At 32.6% G+C, this 11,413-nt stretch overlaps 1 long non-coding RNA gene across 1 annotated transcript in view; it reads right to left on the reverse strand.

Moving 5' to 3' along the window:
- The window catches only part of LOC128873226 (uncharacterized), a 15,305-nt gene extending 4,179 nt beyond the window's left edge, over positions 1–11,126 (reverse strand). Inside the window, exon 1 of the long non-coding RNA XR_008456357.1 lies at positions 10,849–11,126. This is a non-coding gene — a long non-coding RNA (uncharacterized LOC128873226). The remainder of the gene's footprint in view (positions 1–10,848) is intronic.
- Positions 11,127–11,413: the final 287 nt, after the last annotated feature.

Here is an 11,413-nt window from a genome sequence, read left to right on the forward strand (position 1 = left end):
AATTTTTGAAAAATTTCCAATAATTGAAATCCTGTTTCGAATCATTTTTATCGGGAGAATCTCCATGATTTATTAAAATTGATGGATAAATACTACAAATTCAACTTTTTTTATTAGTTGTTCTTCATCAATTGATAGGTGTAGAAATTAATTCTGTGCCTTTACATTCAATCATTTATAACTCTTGTCTAAACAGATATATTTACTCGTAATTTTGGTACAGTGGGTGTAGAAAGTATTCGTACACCGATGAATTTCCCAAAAAACTTTTGTGTGAAATTGTAGTTTCTTAACTCCTTTTTTTATAATCAATGATATTTTACATATTCTCGCAAGTCTCTAAGATAGATATAGCCCAAACAACATTTACCAGTCAATATAATTTGTGATGTTAACAAAAAAATGCGAAAAGTGGGTACAAGTATAGAAGCAATAAGTATTTGCACGATTCTTATGACGAACCATTTACAGTAAAGTTTGTAACGTAAACACATTAGTTTATTGCTCCGTACGAATTAGAAAACATCAAATTTCCAGGAAAGTACTTTTAAACAGTTGTGCGAATACTTATTGCTTCAATATTTCTATCGATTAATTGTTTTTTTCTTGCTAATTTCGCAACTTACATAAATAGCTATTTTTTTTTGTACTCTATCTATTCTAGAGATTTCCGAGAATATGTAGAATGTCATTGTGTATAAAAAATGAGTGAATAAATTACAATTTTACATAGTTTTTTGGAACTTGATCGGTGTACGAATACTTTCTACACCCACTGTATATTAAAGTTCCATCCTTCTAAGTCTCAACCTGATGGACATTCCATGCAGCGTAACATTTTGGTTATTGTCATTCTTCTATAGTTATTATAAATACCTGTTATACATGTAATCTGTTAGAAGAAGATTAGGAAGCAAAATTTTATGGTTACATAAACTTTGTATATGTAGATAAATTGTAACGACCATCAGGTTGAGACTTGGGTTATCAGTTCAAGAACTTAGAAAATTTGTACTTTAACGTAACGAAGTGACGAGTAAATATTTCTATTTAAACTAGAGTTACAAAAAGATAAGAGATAATAAACGATTGAATATAAAGGCACAGAATTATTTTCTACACCTAATTAATACAGGGTGGCTCACATAACTCTTCACATCTCAATATCTCAAAAACCATACCGTAGATTTTAAAGTTGTTGGTCTTAAATTGCATAGATTTAATATAATTTAATATAAAGGAAATAGAAATTGAATATATCATTTAACATAATTCAATACAAACTAAATAGAAATTATTTCATGTTTCTATTTTTATTTATACGTATGACTTTTCTTTTACAAGGAATAACAACATTTTAAACTACAAGCTTAATGTTTATAAATTGATTTGAAAAAGCAAGAAAAAACAAAAGGAAAGTTAAAAAAAAACAAGAAAAATTGTTATTTGCTTTTACTTATTCACGTAATTGTCTAAATCTTCGTGTTAATTCACTTTTACCGAAGATCTACGCCAAGTTCGAAAACGTTATATTTAATCAACACTCAATGGCTGCAAGGATGAGTTTTTTCATCGCTATGTGCTCTAACCTCTGACTGATCTATTTATTGCTAGCAGGTAGTTTCTCGATCGGAACAGGAAAGATCGCGGACTCTGCTTCTTTGGAAATTTCGTGTTTTTTCCGATCGTTGGAGTTACGTTTCCTGGAGTCAGGCATTGCGTCAGGAACAATGAGTTAACGAGACTGCTACGATTCTTCAGATTGTTCGATAATGATTCACGATCGATAGGGACTTTGCGCCCAGTTACATAAGCGATCTACGTGCTGGACCTTGTCACGTGATCCACAATTAAGGACAAGCACCGACGATTATTCCCCAGAACGGACACGTCGTTTAACAATCGCGAAACATTCTCAGACAATCTTATATCTGATCTGTAATGTGACACAATTTAATCAAGGATTTTCCTCGATAACTTTATGTACAAACGATGTTCGATACTTGTTATGTCCATTTACCCTACAGCAATGTATCTCAACTTTTATTCGTCTCCTACCAAAGAAGATGAAAATGTAAAATTAAAGAGAAATAACCGTTTATTCGTTCCACGTTGAATAAAAATTAGAATATCAATTGTTGAATGGAATATTTCACAAATTGGACAAAATGTAATCAATGATTAAGACTACTGTTTAATTTGAAAATTGTTAGTCGCTGAATTTGTATTATTTATTAAGAATAACATTATTGAAATTGAGGATATCGGGACTATAAAAATACAAATCAGTTGATAGTTAACCAAAATGAGTCGCAACATTGATGAAAAAAATAGTACAAAAATGATTGCTGTAATGAAATGATAGTGTTAATGTACATGAAGTCTAAAGGGGATATAATAATAGCAATAATTAAAGGACCAATTTTTGGTTCCTCCGACAGAAAGTTAAATCAAGTTTGTTCATTTTGAATGTAGGTCATTTTTAATTTTGACCTGTCTCGCATGTATTTAATATGCTGCATTGTATTTGGAGCGCAAAAATTGGAGTTACTTCAATATAATAGCGCATAAATCGAGTATTAATCGTGTGCAGTTGAATAATGAAATTTTAGTAATAATAGCAAGTTACAAGACAAAACTTGCATTTGCACCAAAAAAGAAGTTCCTTAAGGGACGAAGCGCAAAAATTGGAGTTACTTCAATATAATAGCGCATAAATTGAGTATTCATCGTGAACAGTTGAATAATGAAATTTTAGTAATATTAAGTTGCGAGACAATACTTGCATTTGCACCAAGAAGGAAGTCCCTTAAGGGATGAAGCGCAAAAATTGCAGTTACTTCAATATAATAGCGCATAAATCGAGTATTAATCGCGTACAGTTGAATAATGAAAGTAATATAAGCAAGTTACGAGACAAAACTTGCATTTGCACCAAGAGGGAAGTCCCTTAAGGGATGGAGCGCAAAAACTGGAATTACTTCAATATATTAGGTTGTCCCGAATGTTTCTTTCGCAAGTTTCACTCAATTATTTTATGTGGTCGTGTTTATATAAATAGACAATCTAATTTCATAGATATTCATGTTGTAACAGTAATGGAGCAAAATGACTCGTGTACAATTCAGTAATGTAACATAAAACATAAAATATTGTGCATGTATTACTTATTAATAAAGCGAAAGAAACTTTTGGGACAACCTAATAATAGTGCATAAATCGAGTAGTAATCCTGTACAGTTGAATAATGAAATTCTAGTAATACTAGCAAGTTACGAGACAAAATTTGCATTTGCACCAAGAGGAAAGTCCCTTAGAGGAGCATCAAATAAATACATACATGCATATGTATAAGAATTGTATACATAAGTTCGAAAACGGTCATTTGACCAATTCTGACCAGGCCACAACAGATTTAGTGTTAAAATAAGAAGTTAAATGGATGTAAAACAATGTAAATATGACATGGAAAAAAACACATGTGCAAGCCTGGTGATTTATAATAAGGAACCAACAGGTGCAATAATTACTATAAAACAGATTACTTCATGGCAGCAATTTTTTTTAAATAGCTGTCGATTTTTATGCTAGTGAAAATTATAAATGGCATAAAATCTTAATTGTGGTTCTTCTATATAAAAATTATAAATGGCGCCAATAACAATATGACTTCGTGGCAGCAATTTTTTTTTAAATAGAAATTGATTTTTTATGCTAGTGAAAATTATAAATGACATAAAGTGTTAATTGTGGTTTTTCTATATAAAAATTATTTATATCTTCAATCTTTTCTTATTTTATACCGTATTGGACATAACAAGTGATTCAAAAAATGGTGACGATTCTGTTTACCGAAAACGCTTATGAGAAACGCGAGATACTTGTTTTCGGGAAATCCTGGTGCCTCTTGACACTAATTCCGAAAGTGGCAGCACGACGTTACGCGATCACAGAAACGATTGTTTTATTCCGTCACGATTCGAGGGAATCGTTGATAATATGTACTCAACACTACAGTGTCGAGTACGGATTAACTTGTATCATTAAATCGATAATTAGTCTTTCGATTGGGCGAGATATTCTAGTGCCTTACAAATGATTTAATCCAACTTCTCGTTCGGCTATATATCGCCCTTTGCGATATGGACTTTCTGATTTCGATACACTTTCATCAAACCTCATTCGACGTAACACCGTTGAAGATTAATATTGGTACTTTACGATAAAATTGTGTTCGATATTGGTTTCATTTCGCGTTCCTTCCTCGGTTGACTCGATGTATTAAAGTTTCGTCGTCCCAAAAGCTTCTTTCGCTTTATTAATAAGTAGACCGCGGATCTTTATGTAAAATAAAATCTTCGCGAACGTGACTACAAAAATTGAACCTAAATAGGAATTTATTTAATTCTGCAAATATTATAACATGAACTTTACTTTCGATACTTTTTATATTCTTGCATATTGTTCGCATTTTGTAGGTTTTTGTACATTCAAATTTCCTATAAATCCATACAAATCCGCAGTCTAGTTATAAGTAACTTAACTTCAGTTAACATTAAATCTTGTTAAATAAATTGGTGTGTTTCTGAAAGGTAATAACTTAGAGAACACTATAAATAGAGAACAATATACATAACAATATAAATAATAAAATTTCTAGTATTTTCTGTCGATGTTACTAATTTTTTAATAGTTAAATTTTGTCCAAATATTGTTCTCTAATTTTTACAGCTATATATGCTCTTTTGGATGATGTGACTCACAATGAGGAAAGATTAAGGGTTGCAGTCTATTAATAAGTTAGTACACGATATTCTGTTTTATATTACATTGTCTATTTATTCAGGATGTCCCATTTTAACTTGGACATGGTAATATCTAGAAGACAGGGGGTTTTAACAAAAAATATTTCAGACTAAAGTTTCATGGTTCCGAGGGAGACAAAAGATAAAGTTACCAATTCGATTATAAATGGCGCAAATAATAATATGACTTCGTGGCAGCAATTTTTTTTAAATAGTCCCCTAATTAATTCGAATAATTGAGATATAATATTCCACAGTACTCGTAATTCGTATCCAGATAAAATACTTTTCTGGTCTCCGAGCGGTATACGAGCTGTTTTCGTTTCGAATGCAAACAACGTCTGCTTTCGAACTATTGTGTAGAGAACACAATCAGAGGTCAAACAAAATCGGCTTCCCATTGGGCAAAACGACGTGCATGCAGGCCACAGGTGTGTCTCAGGCAATACATGTCGAGTAAGTCATCCACTAGCACCGACAATGAGATAGCTTTATTGATCACAAAACTATAATTGACGCTGGCCACCTCGTTAAACCATAGTTCACCTAATGGTTTGCTTCTATGAAGTAGTTCGCAATCGTTACAGTCTTGGAATAAGCTTACTTATTAGTAGACTGCGTAAAGTGCATATTATAATATTTGCAGAAGAAAATAAATTTTTATTTACGCTTGCAAAGATTCTATTTTGAATATATTAGCGTTTGGAATATTAAGTAATGTCTTGGAATAAGCTTACTTATTAGTAGTCTGCGTAAAGTTCATATTATAATATTTGCAGAAGAAAATGAATCTTCATTTACGTTTAATTGTCGCAGGTGCGTTTGCAAAGATTCTATTTTGAATATATTATCTTTAGCAAACAGTATTGATCATTTTCTCGCCAAAATATTTCAAAGGATCGTTAATATCAATAAAATGGATTTATACACTTTTTAAACGTGTTAAAGGTAGACGATTGATACACGAAAAAGGGTTAAACATTTGAGAATTTAGAAATAGGACTGATTTGTTACGAAATATAACATGAATGTAACTTTATCTATAGAATTAAATCTGTTAACAATATTGTGTAATTTAACAGCTAAATAGATTTGGAATCATTAAAACTTTATCTAAATCATATTTAAATTTGGTATTAGCGATTTCTATTATCGATATTTACGTTCTACATTTTGAAATGCGTACGAGTCGTTTATTTTGAAAGTTATTTAACACGTTAGTCGTCCAGAAATGAATGACGGGACTTTTCATTAAGAAATTAAAAAAATTAATTCTGAAGATGAAACAATAATGGAGATAAATTAAATACTATTTATATTACTACTTAATACTATTAATAAATTAAATACTATGACAAATGTTAAATTACGTAATCTTCGATAATCTCGAGACAAAATTTCAACGTTGTAGACATTTTCATAGGGTTCTAACCTGGTAGCCTACGTGTTAAATATCTCGATTTGAAAACAAAGTGATTTATGCCATTTCCAAAATAAACAGCTCGTGTATGAAGGTCAACATCAAGAAATTACAAAAAAATATTTCTACACCCATATCTTCCAATTAACAGGTTGACTGCTACGCTAAAATTTTGTTTGAAAATAATTGGAAACTACATAATTTAAGGTTCGTCACAGTGTTTGTTGTTACAACCTTATCAAAATTCAGGAATCTTGTCCAGATTTATTTTCTTTAACATCTCATCTTCAGAATAACTTTTTTAAATTCCTTTTTATTTTCCTTTTTCATTTTAGTCCTTTATATTTTCCTTTTATTATTCCTTTTTATTTTATTATTTTATTTAGTATCCTTTGAAATTTTTTTCTATAGGCTGCAATATCTAAAAGAACTAAGAATCTCGGTGTACTGATTTGCCCGAGGGTCCACGATGCTGTTAAGACGGCTCTGGCTCGAACAGAACTCGAAATATTCTAGCTGGCAAAATTGAAAACAATTGCAAAAAATATAATACAAGAGTTTATTAAAATTCCAATCGATTTTATTTGCGTAATGTTTATATTTTAAGTAATGATCATTGTTATCGTTTAATTGTCATTCGATGCACAATGATATAGCAATATGATCAATTGAATGCGCCGAGACGTATCATGCTCTTAATGGGTGAAACATAAAACGTAAATCAAACGTACTCAATCATATTCGATCAATCGTATTACCTTTTCAATTAATGTTGAAGAATATTTATCTCGTATTTCTCAAAGTTCAACCTTGACTACCGTTATTCTATAAACACACCTGCGATCTAATCTACACAAGTTTATTATTATTTCTAATTTGTTTACGCAGCACATTGCATATTTTGTAAATGATAAAATGAAAATACTACTAGCTTTACTTGAAGTACGTTACGTAAATAAACTCGACTTAAAATAATAATAAACTTTTTAGTTTTTACGTGGAAACAGTTGTCATGGGAGGTATAGATTTTGTACTATGACAAGTTTGGCCCATGCGACGAGTAGCGCGCGATAAAATTTAAAGAACAAATTTAATCTTCGATTCCAAGGTCAACATTACGATAAGATTTTCAATAGTTTTCCTGTATAATTCGATTGCAAAAGTGTCGCGTGTTCGATGTTTTTACCTTTATCGAGAGGGTCTGTTCGAATGTAAACACAATGTCAAGAAAAGTTATTATTTGGTTAGAAAAAGAAACTGTGGTAGGAGTTGTTTGGTGATTATGAATTGTTATATGAATTTATATAGTTACAAGTTTATTTTTCATCTTTATTTTCATTTTTTTTCTCTATTATTCTATACTATACTATTATTACTATAATTCTATTCTATATTATTTTTCTCTATTTTTCTCCATTTAATTTATTACAGTTATATTGAAGATGAATTTGGATATATAATATATAGAAATATCGTGCGACCCTTCAACGTTAAGTAATATTCAGTAATTAACCGATTAGTATATAACGTATATTGGTACCGTTTTCGAAGTACAGCCCACTTCGGGTAAACAAAAATACTTTAAGATTAATATACATGAGTTTCAAATACAACTAAGGTAATAGTTACAAGACCAAGTAGTTTAAACGTTAATAGAGAAATCCTTATGAATAATCATATATATATATGTATATATAAAATATTCATTAAGTATTCATGTATATATATAGATAAAATACTGTAAACATTAAAAATAAACTTACAAATTTGCGTTGAAAAATTATATGTATATATATAATTTTTCAACGCAAAATTCTAAGTTTATATTTAATGTTCACAGTATTTTATCTTTCAATTTTCTTTTTTTGCGTAAAGTAATCTCTATATATGTATACGGAAATGATATACCGTTAATTAGAAATTGATATCGAAATTGTAAGGGCAGTTTTGAGCTGTAGAAGTAGAGACGCGCATCAGTGTAACGGAAACTTTAAACGCGTTATTCTCGAGTCAGCATTTTCAAAATCAGTGGCCACTCTAGTCATAGTCAATCAATATTCAATCGATTTTTCTTTTTATGTAATCATCATATGTTTTTCTAGTGAAATATGTAGGATTTCTTTATTATATTAATATTTATATTTTTTATGAAATTTTAAGTACCGCATTTGTAGGCTAATACCATAATTGTGATGACATCGTTCATGATTATGTATTTCACTAGCTGTTGGACTAAGGAAACTAATTAATTTTGTTTCACTGTTCTAGCTTGAACCTCGTTTGATTTATCGTTTCCGTCGCAAAACCATTTATTTTTGAAACGATCCACTGAATCGCCTTTCAAACTTCCATTTTTGTAAAAATGTAAAATAAAAAAAATTCTCTAGTTGAATACTTATACAATACATTAATGTACTTCAATGTACATAAAATTTTTCTATCAAAAATAAAAATTTTTGGAGAAACCTGAAAATTCGTGTGAGCGTCTTAAACATATTTAAAAATTATATTCATTATTTGCACGGATTATCATGCAAAAGAGAATGTTACAAAATACAGAATTATGTTTACGATCAGATTCTGTCACGTAAATTATCCAACTACAATTTTATATCCTGTGACGCAATTTTTCATGGAATAATTAGTAATCACTTATTCCGCTATAACTTCTTTTTGTAACAACAGTCAACTCTTGTATAATACGGTTAATTCGTTACATGCTGTATGCAGGGCCGGCGTTAGGGAGGGGCGCGGTCGGGCAACCGCCCAGGGCGCCAGATTTTTGGGGGCGTCGCAATTCGGTGTCTCTAGTATACGAATATATCGATATACAGGGTGTCCCAATAATGTTGTAACACTTTAAAAGGGGTGGTTTGGGGGGTGATTTGAAACAACTTTTTCCTTAGCGAAAATGTTGTCCGAGGCTTCATTAAGGAGATATTAACAGAAAACCCCGACCAATCAGAGCGCGCGCATACCGTTGGAGCGACCGCGGTAGCGTATGAGCGCGGCTGTCTAGCGCGTAGCCTAAGCTCCACCGGCATACTCGCGCTCTGATTGGTCAGTGTTTTCCGTTAATATCTTCTTAACAAAGCCTCGGACAACATTTTCGCTAAGGAAAAAGTTGTTTCAAATCACCTCCCGAACCACCTCTTTCAAGGACCTCCACCATTTTTTAGACACCCTGTACATACCCCTGAAGGGGCGCCACGATAATCTTGCCCGGGGCGCCAATATTGCTAAAACCGGCCCTGGTTGTATGGAATATGTAGCTGTTAAGTGAAACCATAAACTGATAGAAATCAGGGGAATGCGTTCCGTGTGTTGAATGGTAAACGCGTTCTTGGAAAGCCGTGCAAATATGAAAAACCGTGTGAACGAAACTGTAAAATGACGTAACCACGCAGAATTTATTTTTAGGAAACATTTATTCGGAAATTCTATAAATTTAATAAACAGAGATTACAAGATATTTAATATAAGAGTTTATGAAAGAGGAAATAACGTTATTATTTTTGTTCCAAGTTTACGAAACCGTGTTATATGGAAACCGTTATCGTATTTCAGGAAGACTATCGCAATTTTTATATCGCGTTGTAAGAGGGTTGACTCTATAACTTCCTTTTCCCAGCACTGTGTTTGTATTCCGAACAAAATGAAAAGTAAGTTTGGAAACCTTAAATACACACTTTACACGGCTATACAGTGAGGAGCATAGCTAGATACCAATAATCAAAGATTTCGTATAATTCACTATATATTGCCACTAACATTAAAGTACGCATAAAACAAATATAACAGAAACATTTTGCACTGTTTCATGTAATATAAACAATTGAAGATGTCGATATGCTTTGTTCACCTGCAACAAAGAATATTCAATTGATACTGTGTGTATATGTATATATATGTATATATTCCGTTAATATCTCTTAAAATATAAATATATATATAATATGATTTTCTAGTTTTAATAGCTTACAATTGGACAACAGCAGATCAAAAATTATAAAAAATGGTTTATATTACATTAAACAGTGCAAAATTTCTTCATGCAGTTCCTGTTGTATTTATTTGTTGTATATCTTAATGTTAATGGCAATATAACATGAATTATACGAAATCTCTGGTTATTGGTACAATTATGCTCTTCACTGTATACGTAACTCACTGATCGTTTGAAGTACGAGTATCATGTACGAGTACCATAGAAATAAACACAGGTCACTACCACTGTCTATTTCTGAAACGGTTGTTGATCTTACTTGTGCGGGAAACGTACACAACGATCCCTGCGAATTCTGTTAATCCTCTGGACGAACGATCATTCTGGAAAGTGGTCGTTAGCCAAATTTGAAATACGATCCCGAAATTCGTGTTCTCTCAATCGGCGAATCGAGCCAAAAACTCTCGTTTCGGTAGCTCGATGCGAAACCGTTCGCAAGAATTAACGGGATACACCAGAAGGATCGATCGACGAAAAGTCAACGGCACCGTGTGTGCGTGTGTCTTTACGTTAGTGTATCATCTATTATCGTCCAACTCCAATTGTCTCACGTCGTTTCGAAGGAAAACACCGTCGGTTCTGTTTCACGAAACTTAATTTTATAAAATGAAACTCACCTTCGATCCTCTGTGTCTCGCGTTCGTCTGGTTTAAGGTTTAGCGAACTGACCCCTAGCCTCGGGCAACGGACAGATTAGAATCGGTTTAAAAATGGTAGGGGGGAAAAGCGCCAACCGAAAACTCCGTGTGCCCCTTCGTTTCTCCTCTCTCTGCTCTTTCTCTGCTCTCTGCCAGTCGCTGGAAAGGAGCAGAAGTGTGTCTATATCGTCCGACTGCGAGCGCGTCGCGACGTACAATGTACAATGCGCGATGGTTGGTACGCGACTGAATGGTGCGTCGCCTCGCGTCGCGTCGGTCGATCGGTCCCTCTACTTACGTCCTTCTATACTAGTTCCTCCGACTCCGGTTCCGTGTCGATGTCGATACGTTCCTATCGCTAGCGACAAACCGACTGATTTAAGGGTTGCTTTGTGGAAAGAAAGCTCCACGACTCCATGGCTAGGACAGTTTTTTATGATTGAAAATCATTTTATTTTGGAAATAAGGGAGGTGCTAACAGGGAAATGGAACGTTTGTGACATAAAAATGAAGCATGGACAGAGACAGGGACAAATGGATAGGT

Source organism: Hylaeus volcanicus, chromosome 3 (assembly GCF_026283585.1).
Source record: "Hylaeus volcanicus isolate JK05 chromosome 3, UHH_iyHylVolc1.0_haploid, whole genome shotgun sequence".
Taxonomy (NCBI): Eukaryota; Metazoa; Arthropoda; class Insecta; order Hymenoptera; family Colletidae; genus Hylaeus; species Hylaeus volcanicus.